Source organism: Haliotis asinina, chromosome 9 (genome assembly GCF_037392515.1).
Source record: "Haliotis asinina isolate JCU_RB_2024 chromosome 9, JCU_Hal_asi_v2, whole genome shotgun sequence".
Classification (NCBI taxonomy): domain Eukaryota; kingdom Metazoa; phylum Mollusca; class Gastropoda; order Lepetellida; family Haliotidae; genus Haliotis; species Haliotis asinina.
Window position 1 is genome coordinate 53,699,481 of NC_090288.1, and position 20,810 is coordinate 53,720,290.

The window sequence follows — 20,810 nt, forward strand, 5'->3', positions numbered from 1 at the left end:
TACTGGTTCCCTTTCACACATTTCTCACAATTTTAAAATGTTCATGAGCAATTTGGTAACACGTGATTATACAGAATCTGTGATTTTCTTCAGTGTGTACATTATCGACAGTTAACCGATTCTGACGCATGCATTCAAGGGAAGTACCAGCTGAAGGTGATATTCATCATTTGGATCAAACATGTTATACCAGTTGATCCTTATACAGACTATTGATTACCAAAGAATTTTCTTTTGGCAAACTTTCTTAACTTCAAATTTTAGAATTCATACCACAGGACGTACTTTAGTACAGTACAACCATAAATGTAAGCACATTGTTTCCATTTTATAAATACTAAGCATGATTTTACAGTAGAATAGAAACTATGTAGAGTGGGAGTATTATGAATGGCCTCAATTCATAACATTTGTCACTGATTTCCTTTGCTCAAGATGCTGTGTGCCAATCTTTTGTCTTGTTTTCAACACAGATTGATGTCGCTGGTTATCAGTTGTTTCAAAGGCATTTAGAAGTTGGAGGAATCAAACTAAAAGTGCTTTATGGTTCAACTTCTTTATTATACAAGGTCACAACGTTTCGAGACAGATTCTAGTGAAAGATTCGGCATCCCTCGTACAGCAACTGAGAAACACCAGTGACACAAAAAAAGTTAGTCAGCTACGACGTGGTAGACCTATTTACCAATATACCCATCAAAGAAGCCATTCACATCCTATCTACTAGACTGGAAACATCTCTACCAGACCTAGACACCAAACGCACAGCCCAAAGCATCGTCGGTCTCGTAAGTAAATGCTTCGAGACTTCATATTTCAACTGGAATGGCCAGCTCTACCAACAGATCCATAGATTGCCAGTGGGATCCCCTCTATCTCCACTACTGACAGAAATATACATGATTGCCTTTGAAGAAACTGCCCTAAAAACTGCACCATTCACCCCAAAGCATTGGTTCCGCAAAGTAGATGATGTCCTAGCTCTCTTGGACGACAACCAAGATCCAGAGGCCCTGCTGCAACACTTGAATTCCCAACACCCAAGAATTCAGTTTACAATGGAAGAAGAGACACACCAACAGCTTCCCTTCCTGGACATTCTTCTCCACCGATGCCAACAATCCATTGCCACCAGTGTTTACCGTAAACAAACACATACGGATCAGTATATTCATCACCAGTCCAACCATCATCCCCAGATCAAGAAAGGCATAGTAGCTACCCTGGCACGAAGAGCAAAAGCGGTCTGCAGCCGAGACAGCCTCCACAGCGAATTAAAACACCTGGAATCAACCTTCCAAGACCTTAACGAGTACCCACCCCATCTAGTCAGCAACACCATCACCAAGACCCTGAAAGAAACTCCCAAGTCAACTAAACCAGAACCTTCCCCCATCAGAATTAACATACCATACAATGGCCAGATAAGTCATCGCATCAGCCGTCTCATCAAGAAAACAACAGGAATAGTCGTCACCTTCCGTAGTGACACCAACCTGAAAACGCTACTATCAGCGAATGGACGTGGGCCAACAACACCTAAATGCAACAACCCAGCAGGATGCATCTACCAGATCCAATGCAGTTGTAAAGAGACATATATTGGCGAAACTGGTCGACCACTGGCTATCAGGTTAAAAGAACACAAAACATCAGTTCAAAATTTGGATCAGAAGTCTGCTGTATGTGAACACATCATGCACAACCCAAATCACAAGATTGTTTGGGACAACACCAGGACATTAGTTAGGAACGCCAATGACTTAAAAAAACGGAAGCTCCTAGAAGCCATTGCAATCAAGCGGAACAATCCCTCAATCAACAGAGACGGAGGTGTTTACTTACCCAATGCATGGAACCACCTTATCCTCAGTGACTAATCTTTATCCAAACATCTTTACCTGTAACTCGTTAACCTAATCAACACAAGCCTGCACACCAATCAGTTGAAGCCTGTACATAAGTTGAAGCCTGTACACCTACCAATCGAAGCCTGTACATCAATTAATAGAAACCTGTATATCTTGTTACCCATTGTTATCCGTCTACTGTTATGTGTATATATACTGCAACCCTTTAGTTTTACCCTCACTTCACCTGAAGAAGACACTAGAATCTGTCTCGAAACGTTGTGACCTTGTATAATAAAGAAGTTGAACCACAAAGCACTTTTAGCTGGTTATCAGTCTCATATATATTTTAAACGGTAAGCTAACACCGATCCCAAAATGATAAACAACAACAACAACAAAACTGGCATCACAATAATAGAATTGATCGCCCTGTGCTTACCAGTGTCCTAGTGATGTTTTGTGATCGATGAAGTAAGGTAAAACGTGCAATTTCATTTCAATTTCGACTGAACATTGACTGTATCCGATCAGGCAGACCTTTACCGCATTTACAAAAGAAAATATTCACTACATAACACCCGTATCGCTGCCTCAGTCAATGCATAGACTTTTCTGACGTGAGAGTTGAACGCGATCAGGTAGGAACCTTGGGTACCGTGACTTCGGAATCCTCATCAGAAGCTATTTAATAGATTACCATCTGTCCCGAACCCAGGTGATGTTTGTGACCAATCTGCAGCCTACAAGATGGAAGCAATATCTCCTATTTTTGATCAATCGGTTTTGTGGGATTTTTTTGCCTCCTACTGTCAAACCATTTATGGGCAATATTCTGTGAATTGGTCCCAATGGTGAAGAGAAAACACTCAGTGCACCCGTGGCATGGCTTCATGCATACTTTCTCTGCTGATTTGATTACGTTACTATTGTCAGTTAGGATAGCTTTAATAGCTGCAAGTATGAAAATAGAGCAATGCATAATAATGAACATAAAGGTATTTCCAATGCCATGGCTTCTGTCGTCTAACGCATCGGATTCGAAGCTCATACGCATGCTTCTTCACACACAGCGAGGATGCAATGAGGTTCGGCCTCGTGGAAACCTTCTATGATGGTCGCAAGAGACAACCAAACAGAACGTGATCATACCGACTGAGTAGATCGTTGCTCACCATATCGTTATCTAGAATATCTAGAAATATCTAGAATGTATCGTTATTTATTAGACACCACATTGTGATGGAATATAGTTTAGTGCGGCGTTAGAAACAAACACATGTATCAGGGGTGCAACAAGATTACAGCATTAAAGGTCATATAAAACATTAATCGTGTATGTTCGACATGCTGATAACGTTATCAGATTTCACGCATCAGTTAAAACATAATTTGATGCAATTCCCTCTGGCTATCTGATAGTGATTGATGAAACAATCGTACAGTGAAATGCTATTTGCAGATCATTATTGCGATTATGGCTTACATGTTGCATTGACTTTCATGATTGGAAACTATTCCTCGCGAAGGGAAAATGCAATGGACAAGATGTACATGTAGCAGGTCGACTGCGACGTTGTCATGACTGTCCCTGTTGATGGAGAAGAAATGTTGGAACACTTCTATTCTGCATTACTTTGCTCCGTATATGTTAGAAAGATCATTATCTCATCTAACCAAAGTATAATATCATTGCCATTTGTGCTTGATAGAAAACATGTGACACTTTCTGAAACGACGATATTTAACGCCCCCTTATGTGTTTATACCGTGGCGATATCTGCTTTAAACTTGGTTCGGGCTGAATTAACTATATATCCAAGCTGCGCCGATAGCTAACAACATTCTCCAAAGTAAATACACTATTACATGATGCTTACACGACTCTTTGGTGTACCAATAATTAACGTTTATAAGGAACACATTTTAATCATTGACAAATTATCATTGCAGTAGGTGCGTCGTTTCGGTACAAGTAGTAGTCAATCCGTATAATGTGTTCTTCTTTATCACACTAGGAATACACATGTGACGTTGCATGTTAGTTCAGTTTCAAAATGCCTTTGAAGAATTTTATCACTTAAACTTCGAAACGCCACAGAAAGAAGAAAATATTTAACGCGTATGATTTATAATTCAAGAAATACAAATTTTAATGTTTTGCTGCCACAGCACTTAAACTGGTTTGTGAGAAGAGTCGTGGATGAATTATACCGGAAAAACTTGTCTGAGCCGTAGAGTGAAGTGCCAGGAGTGCCAGCATAGATGAGATCATGGTGTTTCACCAGACATCAGAAACACTTGTGCTGAGATCACCGTTACATGCATCTTACAAAATGTGTAATTCAGTAAGGTGGACGGTGACACTATTGACAGAGAGAATGAGAGTATAATGTGCACACAAAGGGTATTCTTGCTGATACATGGGCAATATAATGAACAGAATGACAGGTAAGTTGAATGTTTGTCGAGAATAACTGCCTTCGGCCTGTCAAAAGTTTTCTAAACTTTTCAATGTATGACACATTTCCTCTGCAGAGACATGAGATTTCCATGGGGACGCCTATGTTTTCACTTACTGAAGTTTCGCTTTCTGTGTAAGTGTTCAACACAGTGTATACTTGAAAAAGTTGGGAATCTTCGTGTACTGCAACGAAATCGTACTGGTAATGGACAGGAGTATAAATATGATACGTCGTGAAAAGGTGTTAAGTGTTGAACTATTTGTGTTTAATGCCAGCATAATCAATATAGATATTAATATTGGCAATAGACAGCGCGATACACGCCCTTGTTTTAAACACACCCGCAAGGTGCGCCTTAAAGGTGGTCGATGGATGATTGCCGTCGATGACAAGATGGACTCCGTTTCATATTGGCTAGTAAGCGGCTGATCGACCGCTGGTAGGAACTCAGTTGATAGTTGCAAGATGTCACCAGTTGACAGTTTTCAAGATCGTCAGCTAGTTGTCCCAAAGGGATTGCCGAGAAGGTAAGAAGTCATTTGACGGTTGCTTAAACCCTATTATTGGACCTGGCCAATACGTGCTCACCGAGGGAATGCTGTGATGGTATAACCCAATTGGAGGTTGCTAGATGTCCACATGGTGATCACAGCCTGCTGCTTTATTACTCGTAGATTGACGTTAAATGGTCACGCTGTTGTTTGCGTTGTTCTGTAGGTGTACGAGGACGATTGCTATGAAGTCACTTATTGATCTCTGGATTGTGACGAAGCAGAAGCTGTAAGACCATCGAATGGTGGTCACCAGTCATTTCCGAGATGGTCAAGGAGTAATCACAAGGTCGTTCCGTGGTGATCACTAAACTACATCGTGATGGACACTGGGAGTTTTATAAATAGTCTCTATACGGAACAAAAGTGATAGCACCCGTGAACGGCCATCTCCTCGTGGTGGGTGCTGGGTACCGCCAAGAGCCGTTCACCCCCCTTGTGGACCCAGGAGGATATTTGGTCCACAACCCGTCTGCCGAGGGTTGCGGAACTGTGTCGACGGAGAAAGGGATCCTGGTGGTTGAGGGCAATAGGGGCTTGTAACTGTGTTCCTGTTGCACAATACACCACTTTGGCCCTGACTTCGCCTAGACGGGTGGTTGAATGGGCCCGGTTCAACCAATCGGCTGGTCATGCCAAGTCCTATGCATGGAATATATATATATTATTTGAACTTGGAGTTTTACTTTTGGTCTTGGCCTATTTGTTCATCAAGCTTTCCTGATTTTCAAATGCATTTTTGAAGTTCTGAACTTTGCCTAGAGTCCTATGCCCAGAAGGCGATGGCTCATCGGCCAATCTGGTGGAATTATTAATCTTTTCATTTTTCTGCTGGAGTATATCATCCGGGTATCCTTTTTGCTGCAAGCCGGAGGCCCGCTTGTTTTGGCATTGTCCTTGTGATACTCCGTGGTGGGTGGGGAGCTTGGATGATGAACCATATTACAACAACCATGGCTTATGAAATTCCATCCAAAACAACATAACGTCCACTTCAGAATTACCCTGTTGATACTGACCACAGACCGTCTGCATCGATTGAGTATTGGCCGCGTTTCGTTGTGATTGAGACTCCTAACAAGACACCGTTAAAGCTGAACCCCTTTGCTGTATCCAAGGGTATTCATGGTATTGCTGGGGATGTTAAAAACATAAGACGCTTACGTTCGGGTGCGCTGCTAGTTGAATGTGGGAAAAAGCAACAAGCAACCAACATGATGAACATTAAATCTTTCGTGGGCATTCAGGTCACGGTTTCTGCACACAAAACCTTGAACACAAGTAAAGGCATCGTGAGAGATCGTGATCGATTGCTTGATGATATGTCGGACGTTGATATAGCATCAGAAATGAAGGATCAAGGTGTGCTTTATGTCAAGCGCTTTTCAACTCGAAGAAACAGTGAAACCATCAAAACCAATACGTATCTGTTTACTTTTCCATGTCCAAATGACAGGAGATACTCTAACCAACCTTAAGAGGTGTACTCATGTGGAATGTTTAACCTGCGATTAGCCTAACCAACGAAGGCATTACCACCCGTGCACCGTTCATATGTCTATAAAACAGGCGAAGACATTTTTTGTCGGATGACATACCAGTCAAATGGAATTCAGAATCAAAAACGACCTGACAAATGTTCAAAGAAATTGATTTATCTGATAATATTGATAACACCTGTCGAACAAAACCACCCTGAAAATCAAAATATACATTGTGTGGCATGATTTGAAACCTCTGGTGATGATAATGCCCGTTCCTGGATGACAATGCCCACGACTGACCTGCAAGGTCACCTGATCTTCGTCCCACTGGACATGCTTAGGGCATTATTGGAACTCGTGTTTACGGTCTCCATGTTCACCCAAGACTCTGTATGAACTTAAACAGGCGTTACAGGGAGAATGGCTAAACATTACACACAACAGGAACTTTACGGGGTCACTAGGTTAATACAAAGACGTGAAGAAATGTGCATTCGTGCTTATGATGGTCATACGCGTTACTGAACACTCTTCGCTGTTGAAAACTTTTAATGTTAACACTTTGCTCCATCAAAGTAGCACATTTTGCATCACTGTTTCACAGGTATATGCTTTGATGATTTTTAAGTCTATCATTGCTGTGTGTCATTTTATTTTGTGAATCGTGTGTACTTATGTTTCACCTTTCTATTGTATAATTCCATGATTGGCAATTTTAATAAATGAAAATGTAAAGGAACTATAAATTCATGTGGCTTAACGTTTGATAACCTATCACTATAGAAATCAATACACAATATATATGGGCTAAAGTCGCCAGCAGCAACACTTCATAATTCAATTAATTCTTACAGTTCCTTGCAAGTGCTTTATGTGTGATGATGGCAGCAGACCCATGAGGTGATCGACAGATTTTGTATACGACTTACGAAGTTTCTTTTGAATCATCCAGATCTTGAAACTGCTTCCATAAGCACACTAAGTGATGCTCAGGGCGCCCGTCCGTGCACATTTATATTTTCCGGAGGGAAACTCTAAAACCGTTCAATATTTCGTACCAAACTTAACACATACTGCTAGACACATATTAGATGATCCTGCGCACTAAACGCATTTGTGACACGAAAGGCGGTACAGCGAATTGGGCGAGTACACTTGGCCGCTACAGGTAGCTTGACGATTATGCACGTGCAATACATGCTAACCGTGACATGAAATCAACACCGCTTATTCCTTCGAATGATAAGACTGCAATTTTAGACATAAGATACTGATATTCCACGCTAACCTTTAGCTGAGACGAACATAAATAGATGATTGGGGCATTGACAAGCATTTTAGATATTGAACAATTTTGTTTTGAAAAAAACAGGAAAATGTCATTTGCTTCGTGAAATGGATCGGTGGTCCTAAACATATTTGCTCAGTCTATTGTGTTGATTCAATTTGTTGGGATTGTACCTGTTCCCAAATCGAGTGTCCTATAACAATTCATGCGTGAAACGAACGGGGAAAATGAACTTCTCGATATTTATCAGACAACCCTCTTGTTTCAAGTGGATCGTTCTGTGGGGCGTTCCCAAGTATGCAAATTGGGGTCATTTGCCAAGTCGTGGTGCCTTTGATAGTTTCGGAGCTCTGAATAAAATGTTTTTGGCGTTTCCATTGCAACAAGTTTGAGTTCGACTGAAATTGGAGGTAATGCGGGGGATATTGATCACTGTGTGATCTTGTCCAATTAGCATTGCTTGTCTCCAACTGCTTGGCCATTGTCATTACTTATCAGCAGGAATTCACTACAACCTCCTCTTGCCATATCACTTTGTTGCAACAAGCGTACTTTTATAGCTATATGGGTTTTTTTTCACTCATTTGATGGAGGACTAGGACCGCACGTCGTGTTCCTTAAAATATAGACGTTACCATTCACACATCATCTCTCACTTATCTACCACCTCCAAATGCCGTGCGGTGATTGTGAGACTTTTCAAAAACACACTGTGTCGTCATCAAATGTTAATATTCACTGTAACTGGTGATATACAGTTCTTGACATTGGAAACAAGCCCCAATAAAAATGTTAAGCAAGTAGTAGATGTGCCTACACCATCTTTTGGATATTAATCATTCTGTCTTCACCAAATGTACATGCGAGTGTGAGGAAAGCCCGAAGTGATTCAGGCCAAAGACTTTTACTACTTTCGTAAATCGCGAACCCAAGGGACATCATTGGCTTATCTGAGATTCGAACAATCTAAGTAATGTAGACACATTTAAGTAACGCAGCACCACCGGCGCCTTAGACAGTTCAAAGAACTGTGATACGGCAGTGTCTCCAGCGGGCATTCTTAAAGTAAAAGACAATGTACCACCACTTCATCATATTCAACATATTAAGAGGAACAGTCCCGATCCAGGGAGGTTAACAGAATTATCGTGTAGAAAATCGTGTGAAGGCAGCACTGTCATAATTTATATGGCACTGCAACAAATCTAATTTTCCACTACTTCCCCACAAACATCCTAAAAGAAAAACAAATTAATTAGAAACGTACACACTCAAAATACAGAACTGGTTGACATCAAAGTACACAAGTATCTTTTTCTTCAACCTTTGAACACCATCAGCAGATAGGGCGCAAGAGTTATTGCGTATCTCATTAAATTTGCATCCCAAAATGTGAAAAACAACATGTTTGTTCGTAATTGTTAAAACGCAAATAAGTATATATTTCTGTTCCTAATAAGGACTTTAAACAATGTATGTCCCCACCATATGTGGCCATTGTCGTTCTCAGGGGAGACCATGAACTTTTGTTTTTACAGTCAGTGGAGATTTCTGTATTACTGGAAGCCTAAAAGTAATGTCTGTCTTTTGACATTGTATTGCTCTACCGTTTGTTTTTTAAGTGTGTTACAGAATTATTTTCCCGTCAATGCTGTGGACGGTATATTACATAATTAACTTCACGACAGTATTATAGCTAGTATATCACTGACCTACCTTCCCGTCAGTATTTTATCTAGTGTATCTTAACTGCCTTCCCGTATATATTAGGTTGTTAAAATACTGACTTACTTTTCCGTAATTACCTGTATTATCAGTGGGCAGTATCTTAACTTACTATCAGGCCAGTATCATCAGACAAGTGTGGGCGTCAATATGCACACACAAAGGCAAGTCATCTTGTCAAATGGAACACAAACACGATATAACATAGCGATTGGCATATCTCGCAGTATCTGTTGTTGGTCAAGATCGTCTGCGTCCTCTCCACTGGAACATGTATAATATCTAGCTATTGACGTCATAATGCCAGTCTAGTGTCTAAACAAATTGACAGATTGTGAATGGGGTGGGCTGGTCATTGATAGGTTCTGTCAGGAAGGTTGGCCCTCTAGGGTACACCGATTAGGTTATGAAAAATTGATTACTTTACCATAGGTGAAGACCTATTCGGCGTCTATCTATTTATGAATTACCCGGTCGCAGAACATATCACTACCCACAGACGTTCTCGCGCGCTGTAATGCATGTATTCCTGGTCGTGTAATAGTGATTGTTAAATATATGTTTAGGTCACTGCCAGATGTGGTGTGTGCTGAAAACACAGTAATGGTATCTATAGAAAAAATATCAGAAATAAACATTTCATGTTTCAGCAGTGCATGGAATTAATATTTGTGTAGTGTTTTCAAGCATAACACCAGCCCGGTCGGAGACCCGCCAGATGTGATCTGAAACGAGTAACACATCCTGTAGACGCACTGTGTCCAGATGGGCGGGATACAGATAGCACTAACACTACTGGAGATGCGGAGATTATAGTGAAATCGCACAGTACGAGGGCACAGCAAACATCCTGCTGGATACACGGTATTGGAGCAGGACTGTAGCTGAGGGAAAACTCCCTATCACATTTCCATTTAAAGTAAGCCCTATGATAAACTACACAAAGGGAACGTAAGTGCATATTATATAGTGTTGTTTTACGTATAGGTGATGGGTTTCCAATACATTACTAATCACTTTGCGAGGTTACTTACAAGGGTCTTACTTCTGAACCTTTGTGACTGCCGTGTGTAAATACTATCATACCATAGCATTCTGCAGTACTGAGGTCAAAGGTCGATGTCAATCATTCGTAATCAAGTCATATCGTTCTGTTTGATAAATGACTAGGATAGTCCAGTGTGGATGGAAGGACCGTGACAAAGAACATATAACACGTATCTTATCATAGTATTAATTGAGCATATATTATACTACCAGTAATGTTGCACAGCACAGTCCACTCAAACTAGTAGTCCAGTCATGTTTTGATAATGGAACTATAAAAATAAGAAGAAGAGGTATTTATTCATTATTTGGCAATCGTTCAGTTTGGTGAGCACACACAATTGGCAAGGCAACCATCAGATCACAGGAACAATAATAATGATACTGATTCATGTGCATGTTAATTATAGGTTCGTTTCAACGTCGTTTCAACTGCCATACCTAACACAGACTGATCGTGACCAACCTTGAAATCCTGTAAAAGAAACAAGGATGCGGTTTGCTATGCTTGTCCATGAAAGGTTCCTTGTTTTCATATAGTGATCGTGACCAAAGTGTCATGGTCTACTGTGTATTGGTGGAATACCTCCAAAGATGTCCATCACAGGTTGCCATTTTCAAATTTTGAACCATACATACGTTAAATTTGCTTAATACATGAATTAGCACCACTTGTTCACAAGAAGGAAAAACGCAAAAACGGGAAGTATTGAATTTTAGGTCACAATACGCCCACACAGATTGGTGGAAATAATGTTCAGGATAAATAAAGGGCAATTTGATGATTCAACTTGTTTTTCAGCAGATGTGAGGACTGCTTCGAGACACTACTACCGAGACATCTGTGTTAAATGCCACACATACACGACCTTGAGGAGGCGCTGGGATCCTGTCTGCAGTGCGCAGACACTCAACTGCAACCATAGACCGGTTCTATATGTGTGCTATTTCCGTGAAGCAACGAAAGGGAAGCCATTAGTGAGGAGAGCGGGGGTCCATGTTGTTTTGTAGAGGACTTGAAAAGAGTAGCCTTGGTTAACCCAATAAAGGAAATTTATTCCTTCGGTACGTATGTCAGTCTAGGTATACGTTTTAGTTCGCTGTTAACACGAATGGTGTATTAATCTCAACGTAACATCAACAAATATCCTTTCTCTTACAGCTACACCCATTCAAACAAAAATCCGAAATAATTACTTGAGATTCATTGTAAGGACATTCATGTAAAAAGGGCGCCCGTGTACGAGAATAACAGTCTATGTCTTACACAAACACATCTAAGTACGCGCACGCAGACAATCGCAAACACACGCATACCCATACCAGTAAGCAAAAATAATGTTTTCGTTTTCCTAGTGTTTTGCGTTTAGATCTCTGGCTGCACCTTATATTTTAATCAAACCCGTCATAAACTAATGCCTGGTCCTAGAACACCGCTAAAGAGTGAGCGAGTTACGTTTTAACGTCACATCGGCAATATTGCTGCCATGTAGTGACGCGAAATGTTGTAGATACACAATATAATACAAGTAGTTAAAGAACCAGTCATCGAGTGACTGTCAAATAACCAGAGTATCACAAAAAAGTGTTAAAACTAGCTAGCATGTATATGTAAACATGGGCTATTGATCACTAACAACTGAAGGTAGATCATCATTCTAGGGGCCATGGGGACTTATAGTAAAACACTGTAAAAAATAGAATCTGATAAACTTTTGTGTTTTGGCCTCCTTAACCATTACAGCCAAAAGACTAGGGTTAAGTGGAACACCAAATTCATGCTTAAAAAGCCCAAAAACTAAAAAAAAGCAAACAAAAAACTATAAAAAACCCAAAGACAAATAAGCAATAAGGACCCCAACTTATGGTTTAATAACACTGAGCAATTACAAGTTGCCAAAACGGCGCCTGCTTCACTCCCGCCCGCCAACAGCACCGCGTGTAAATACATGCATTCTCGGAATCTGTCTATATATGATTATGAAATAGCCTGGGTTTCTGAGGAGTAATCCGTTCGTCATTGGTCTGAATCGCCTCGGCTCATGGTGTCTTATCCGTCAGCAAACTTTTTGTGATCTTCGTTTTCACCAGATTAGTTTGAACATGTTCCATCGTTCGCATTCTGTCTTCTGCGCTGCACAGAGGCACGAACTATCCACCATGTTCAAGGATGCAAATTTGATGCCATTTTTTGATTGAAGATTGACAACGTCATACGTTATTCATAAACAAAAATCTTATGCGCTTTTTATAAACAAAATTGATGTTAACTATGAACTAAGAGCAGTGAATAATACTCTTCAAACACTGAACAACAATTTAACAGACACTGGAACTAACATAAGAATGAAGATTTTATGGATATCAACTTCTTTATGAGAGAACACAACGTTTCGGAGTTAATGCTTACTCCTTCATCAGGTGATTGGGAAAGGGATACAGAGGTGTATTTATATGTACAGGTAAAACAATAACAAAGTAACAAGTGGAATGAGTTAACGAAAGCTGGTATAAACAAGCACTGATAGGAAGCCGATAGTTAAGATAACAATGATGGAAGCCAATGGTAATGCATTACAGTTGATTGGATATGTTTACATAACACAGATACGGGGTAAGGACGATGTACATGATTGGGGATAAGGATGGAAGCCAATGGTGATACATTACGCATGATAGGATGATGTACATAACACACGATAGGGGTGAGCATGTTTACATGAGGGTTGATGATGTACAAACACAAGTAGGTAAGGATGTACTCGGGTAGATTGGCTATACATGAATTACATAGATAGAATGTACACAGGTAGATGAGATTAATTTATCAATAAGTCCCAGGCACTTGGTAGGTACACTCCTTGGTCGCGGTTGATGGCTGGTTTCTGTCTCCGGATCTCGATGGCCTCTTGCAGTTTCCTTTGGCGCCAGTTGTTGTTGTTGATAGATAGTATCCTAGTGTCCTCCCATCGAATTGAGTGTTCAGGGTTCTTGAGAATGTGTTCAGAGATGGCCGATTTCTGGTCGAGTTTGCTGACTGGGGTCTGATGTTCCTTCATTCTGGTGTTGATTGGTCTCAGCGTTTCTCCAATGTATAGGTCGCCACAGTTGCAAGGGATCTCGTAGATGCATCCTCTCGGGTTAGGGTGTTCACAGCTGGGTCCTTTACCGTTGGCTTTTAGGTAGGTCTTGATGGTCTTGCCACTGGAGAAGGTGACATCGATGCTGGCTTTGGTCTTGATGAGGTGTGATATTTGATGACTGATGGGGCCAAGGTAGGGTATGGTTACTCTGATGGGTGATGGAGAAGGTTTGGGGCGGGGTTCTCGGTCCTTAAGGGTCTTGTTGATGGTGGCTGTGACGAGCTGGGGAGGGTAACCGTTGAGTGTGGTGAATGTCTTTCTGAGGTGGTCCAGTTCATTGTTTAGGGCATCGGGGTGGCAGAGGGCTTTGGCACGTCTGGTAAGGGTGGCGATGATAGCAAGACCATCAAGACACCCTAACCCGAGAGGATGCATCTACCAGATCCCTTGCAACTGTGGCGACCTATACATTGGAGAAACGCTGAGACCAATCAACACCAGAATGAAGGAACATCAGACCTCAGTCAGCAAACTCGACCAGAAATCGGCCATCTCTGAACACATTCTCAAGAACCCTGAACACTCAATTCGATGGGAGGACACTAGGATACTATCTATCAACAACAACAACAACTGGCGCCAAAGGAAACTGCAAGAGGCCATCGAGATCCGGAGACAGAAACCAGCCATCAACCGCGACCAAGGAGTGTACCTACCAAGTGCCTGGGACTTATTGATAAATTAATCTCATCTACCTGTGTACATTCTATCTATGTAATTCATGTATAGCCAATCTACCCGAGTACATCCTTACCTACTTGTGTTTGTACATCATCACCCCTCATGTAAACATGCTCACCCCCTATCGTGTGTTATGTACATCATCCTATCATGCGTAATGTATCACCATTGGCTTCCATCCTTATCCCCAATCATGTACATAGTCCTTACCCCGTATCTGTGTTATGTAAACATATCCAATCAACTGTAATGCATTACCATTGGCTTCCATCATTGTTATCTTAACTATCGGCTTCCTATCAGTGCTTGTTTATATTAGCTTTCGTTAACTCATTCCACTTGTTACTTTGTTATTGTTTTACCTGTACATATAAATACACCTCTGTATCCCTTTCCCAATCACCTGATGAAGGAGTAAGCATTAACTCCGAAACGTTGTGTTCTCTCATAAAGAAGTTGATATCCATAAAATCTTCATTCTTATGTATTTTCACTTCTAAATGACATTCAAAGACTGGAACTAACACTTGTACATTTACATCCAATAATAGTCTAAACGCGGACATATCTCCCGTTACTTCAACACTCAGAAAGGAATATGTCTGTCTGGTTTTATCAAAAGCTTTGAAATCTTATATAATGTAAGGAGTAGAAAAAATTACCAGACATTCATTTTAAAATGAAAATCCCAAGTTATCAAATGATCGAGTATCAATATCCCTCTTGTGATATATATGTAGACAGTGATAGGAAGACATACACATAACAGTTCCAGGCAAGGTAGACTTAATCTTGAAGTCGACCAGACGAAACTGAATCACGTAACTCAATAAGATTGTATAACAAATATCAGTCAGTGGTTAAAACATGTTCTTTGAGGTCTGCCGTGAAAAAACAACAACAAAAATTTACTAAGTGAAGATTTATTCAACAAATTATGCAAGGGCTTAAAGGTTACAATTCCAATGCTGAGGTTGCGATACAAACTGATTAGAAAGGGATCGTCCTCTCCAGAGTGACTGTGTGGAAAAGCTTTTAACCTTATACGTATTGACATCCCTTTGAGAGCTTGAAGATCGGAATAGTAAAACTGTAGTGCCTATGTGATTTTACATGTGACATACATATACACCTGTGAGAATTTGCCTCCGTAAATGCTACTGATATCCTTCACGTACTATATTTCTTTCCATGATTTATGTACTTTCTCTACCTCGTTCATCATAAAAATCGTACTATAACAAGCTAGTGCTTACGGAAAGTTATCTGAGAAAACAGTGCTCTCTTGTGGTGTGCCGCAAGGTTCAGTACTGGGTCCTGTTCTGTTTCCTATCTATGTCAATCATCTCAAAAACGTCACTGATAAGTTTGGCACTCCTCACCTCTCATATGCTGATGATGTGAAACTGATGAATAATTTCAATTAAGACTCCTTACCTAGTACCCTTCAGCAGATTGAAACATGCACATCTGAAATAAAATCATGGATGATTGAAAGGAAACTAAGACGAAATGACGAGAAAACCGAAGTATTGCTAGTGGGAAGACTGCAACACATTGACAAGGCAGAGGTGGAACAAGTGACGATTGCCTCTGCTTGTATCCCCCTCAAGACAGGTCAACGATCTCGGAATGCAGCTGCAGTCGGATCTATCCATGTCCTCACAAGTTGAATATCTGTGTAAGATCTGCTACCAACATCTTCGTACCATCGGAATAATCCGGAGGTACATCACCAAGCAGAGTGCACATACTTTAGTTAGATGTCTCTTTATTTCCCGCCTTGACTATAGCAATAGCCTCCTCATGGGTCTCTCTAAATAACACATACGAAGACTCCAGAAGGTTCAGAATACTGCAGCCAGAATTATTTCGTTATCTTCTAAATGTGACCACATATCTCCTGCGCTAAAATCTCCACATTGGCTCCCCGTTCCATACTGGATAGAGTTCAAAGTCCTGTGCATCGTCTCCAAGTGTCTCAACGATCTTGCTCCTTCATATCTATCATCCCTGTTAACCAAGTATGTCCCGTCCACTACTCTTCGTTCCCGGAATCAGCAGCTGCTGATAGTTCCCCCAGTTCTCCTCTATTCCAGCGGAAAGAAAAGTGGCTCCACTCCTATGGAACTCTTTGCCACTCCATATAAAATTTCTGAAAGTATAGATTCTTTCAAGAAAACTCTTAAGACTTTTTTCTTCACTAAAGCCTTCCAGTGACTCTTCTTTTCTCCATATACTTAAGTTCCCAGTGCCATGAGCATGCATTCGTGGGTGGACACTGGTTCTTTATAAATATTCCTATTATTACTATAACGGGAAGGCAGTGAAATGATAGGCTACATACTGATGGAAAGATAAGTCAGTATTATAACAAACCAACGCTTACGAGAAGATAGTTAAGTAATACACTAGATATGATACTGACGGGAAGGTATGTCAGAAGATATGACGTGAAGGTATGTCAGTATTATGACAGACAAACACGTACGGGAAGACAGTTAAGAAACACACTAGATATGATAGTGACGGGAAGGTATGTCAGTATCATGACAGACAAACACGTATGGGAAGACAGTTACGTAATACACTAGATATGATACTGACGGAAGGTATGTCAGAAGATATGACGTGAAGGTATGTCAGTATTATAACAGATAAACACGTACGGGAAGGCAGTTAAGAAATACACCAGATATGATAGTGACGGGAAGGTATGTCAGAAGATATGACGTGAAGGTATGTCAGTATTATGACAGACAAGCACGTAAGGGAAGGCAGTTAAGTAATACACTAGATATGATACTGACAGGAAGGTATGTCAGAAGATATGACGTGAAGGTATGTCATTATTATGACAGACAAACACGTAAGGGAAGGCAGTTACGTAGTATACCAGGTGTAATACTGACTGAAAGATACGTCAGTAATGTACCTGCGATAATACTGTTGTGAAAGAAAAAGGACTCGTGTGTGTTTGCGTTGGTGTCAACGGTTCAATACTTTGGGCAGTACGTTTATAAATAATTTGTTTTACGGTTTGGATGTGGGAGGGAAATATAGAGAAATTACATTTGTTGCACTCCCATATATGAAGGTGGAGACACCTTCATGCTGCCTTCAAATCATCTGCGTTAATAATATGTTATGTACAAGGTTTCATATTTCTGATTAACCACTCAGAATTTCCTTGCTAGTATGTTAAACATGGGAAGTTCAATCTATCTATGTATCTATGTATCTATCTATCTATCTATCTATCTATCTATCTATCTATCTATCTACACACATGTATGTATGTGCGTGTGTGCGTGCGTGCATGTGCGTGTGTGTATTATTTTTTCTTCTTTAGAAAGGCGCCCTGGAGACCTGCTGTCGGAATATGAGTGAGTGAGTGAGTTTAGTTTTACGCCGCACTTAGCAATATTACAGCTATATGGCGGCGGTATGTAAATAATCGAGTCTGGACCAGACAATCCGGTGATCAACAACATGAACATCGATCTGCTCAATTGGGAACCGATGACATGTGTCAACCAAGTCAGCGAGTCTGACCACCCGATCCCGTTAGTCGCCTCTTACGACAATATTATCTAAGAGATGTTACAATTGACTTAAATAGTCTGAAGTGTTGTGCGGAGTTCGTCTTTTAGGTCTTCATTGTTCCAATCCAAGATTCGCCCCCAGCATAAACCTGATGGTAGGTTTATGAGAAAAAGTCAAAGACCTGAATTGTGTCGGGTTTTCCTCCAACTAATACGCACATTTGACGACGATAGTATGAGTAATGCACAAAAGCTGTTCACTGCAAATCTCTTACTTACTTAAAATTTTGGGTTAACATAGCCGCAGTGTCAACTTTATATCACCAATTATTCACACTGAACACTCACATGTGATGTCGTCACAATGTCTTGTGGAAAAAATCTTAAAATACTTGAACTGCATTTAGTAGAGGTACACAGGTGGGAGATAAAATATGGATGGATGCTTCTACATTTTCAGGAACATACATTCTTACTCCTTCATCAGATGCAATAGGCAAAATTGGATCAACCCAGGGATTAATAATGAGAAAATGGCGGCACTTTACAGCGGAAGCTCGAGGTTAACGAAGATAGGTAATGACAATTAACAAATAGAAGCCAGGAATTAATAACAAGCCATGTATGTTATGTCATGTGTGTTAAGCATGTATGTCATGTATGTTTCCGATGAACTGGAAAGAAGCAATGATAGTGAACAAAATGAGTCTCTAGTTCCACGCAGACACATTCCCTGGTCACGTTTGGTTGTCTCGATCTTATTTCTTGTTGATGTAACCTGCCGGCAATATTGGAATGTAGATGTTTTCTGTTCACAGTGCTCTGATGTTCTATGTATCTGGTGCTGAGGCGTCTGGGGTGGTTGAGGTAGGGGTGAGGGTGGGGTGGGGGGTCCTCACAGATATATATATATATATATGTGTGTGTGTGTGTCTGTGTGTGTGTCTGTGTGTGTCTGTGTGTGTTTGAACATACTGGGGTTGACTTGATGCTGGAGAAGGTAATTTGGCTATTATTGGTTCCTCTCTCACTCTTCCCTACCCCACTACACACACATACACACACAATGCCTGTTCTAAATTCGCTTATTCCAGACATAATGGCGGCTCTAGATGCCATCGGGCATCACATAGTGTGCTTATGCAAGCAGTTTCAAGATAAACAGAATCTGGATGATTCCTTAGAAACACCTTGCAGTACGTCGTAGACGAACTCTGTCTGGAGATGTAACGCTCTGTGACAGTACCTTCGATCAACTCGTGGGACAGCTCTCATCACATCTAAGGGACTTGCCAGGAATTGCTGAGACACTGAATCATGACAAATATTTTGCCTCAGACAAATATTCCCGCTATCATGTACGTAGACATATAAATCAACATGTGTCGATCTCACTTCTGCTGCTCCCTCTACCTCAGTTTCATGCTGTTGGTGAAATATTTACTTCCTGTAAATCTTATGTAATAACCAGCTGTACTTACTCATTTAGGCATAGTATCACTGGCGTGTTGGTCAAACTGTAGTAACGTCACGCCCACAGTGAAGGTGGCGTCTGTCCCATACAACTCACTTCACAGAACTCTCAATCTCAATATGATCGATCTTCGCGTCCCAAATTGTCATACTCGAATGTAGGTGACCACAGAAAATTCTAGGATGGCGAGAATATATATAAATGAGACGCATATAAATACCCATACATTTTTATGTCTATCTCTGATATATTTCATACAATATGTACGTCCGCCCTAATGCATGGATTTCGGAGTTAACTTCTGCCATATGGTGTGCCGCAGACTGACTGACTGCTATATGTGAGAACTAACCCCATAAGACGTTATGTCAGTATGGTTCGACCTGACTGTCTCGCCAGCGCGTTATGCAACTGGCTATAGAAGTACAGTTGATCCTAGCCGTACAAAGACAGTGACGATTAGACTGTACAGAAAGAGACAGAGGTCTGCAGGGGTGTTCACCAATGACAGCTTCAGTCCTTATCGAGATGCCACCTTCTCCAGCAGCTTCGTTCGTTCGTTCGTTCGTTCGAGAGAGAGAGAGAGAGAGAGAGAGGTGGGTATGATGTAGAGGTGGGTAGGATGTTATTGTTTGCTTCATGTCACCTGCTACTGGAAATTGCGTAGTTGATACTCATGATGTTTATCACTGTATCGCCTGGTCCAGACACGATTATTTAGAGATTGCCACAATATAGCTGGAATTTTTCTGAGCTAGAATCCCAGATTCCGTACTGCTACGGAATGTATTTTAACGTAAGTATACAATAAGCGGGGTAACTGTTTTCGTACTTTTCGGAAACGTTGCATTTGTTAATACATGTAACTGTCATCAGCAGGCAATCACTTTTGTTACGTGTAGAGCCCATTTATAAAACTCCCAGTGGCCATCACGTTGTAGTTTAGTGATCACCACGGGACTACCTTGTGATTACTCCTTGACCATCTCGGAAATGACTGGTGACGACCATACGTCGGTCTTACAACTTCTGGTTCGTCACAACCCAGAGATCAGTAAGAGACTATATAGCAATCGTCTTTCTTACACCTTATGAACAACTCGCAACAATACAATGACCATTAAATGTAAATCTTGGAGAAAGCAAACAACAAGCTATGACCATCTAGTAAACTTGAATTGGGTTCCTACCCTTTCAGCCTTCCCTTTGACAGCATGTATTGGCCAGGTCAAATAATAGGGTTTAAGCAACCGTCAAATGACTTCTCACCTTCTCGGTGATCCCTTTGAGACAATTAGCTGACGATCTAGCATCAGGTCAGCTGGTGACACCAAGCAACCACCAGTTGAGTTCCCATCAGCAGTTGATCACATAGTGACCACTTACTGATCAATGTGCAACGGAGCGTACCTCATGACCGTCGACAATCATCCATCGACCAACTTTACTGCACAACTCGTCAGTGTGTTAATTGCAGGGGCAGGGATGAGTCGTGCATCACCCTGTCTGTTGCCAATATTAATATCTATATTGATTATGTTGGCATTTAACACAAAT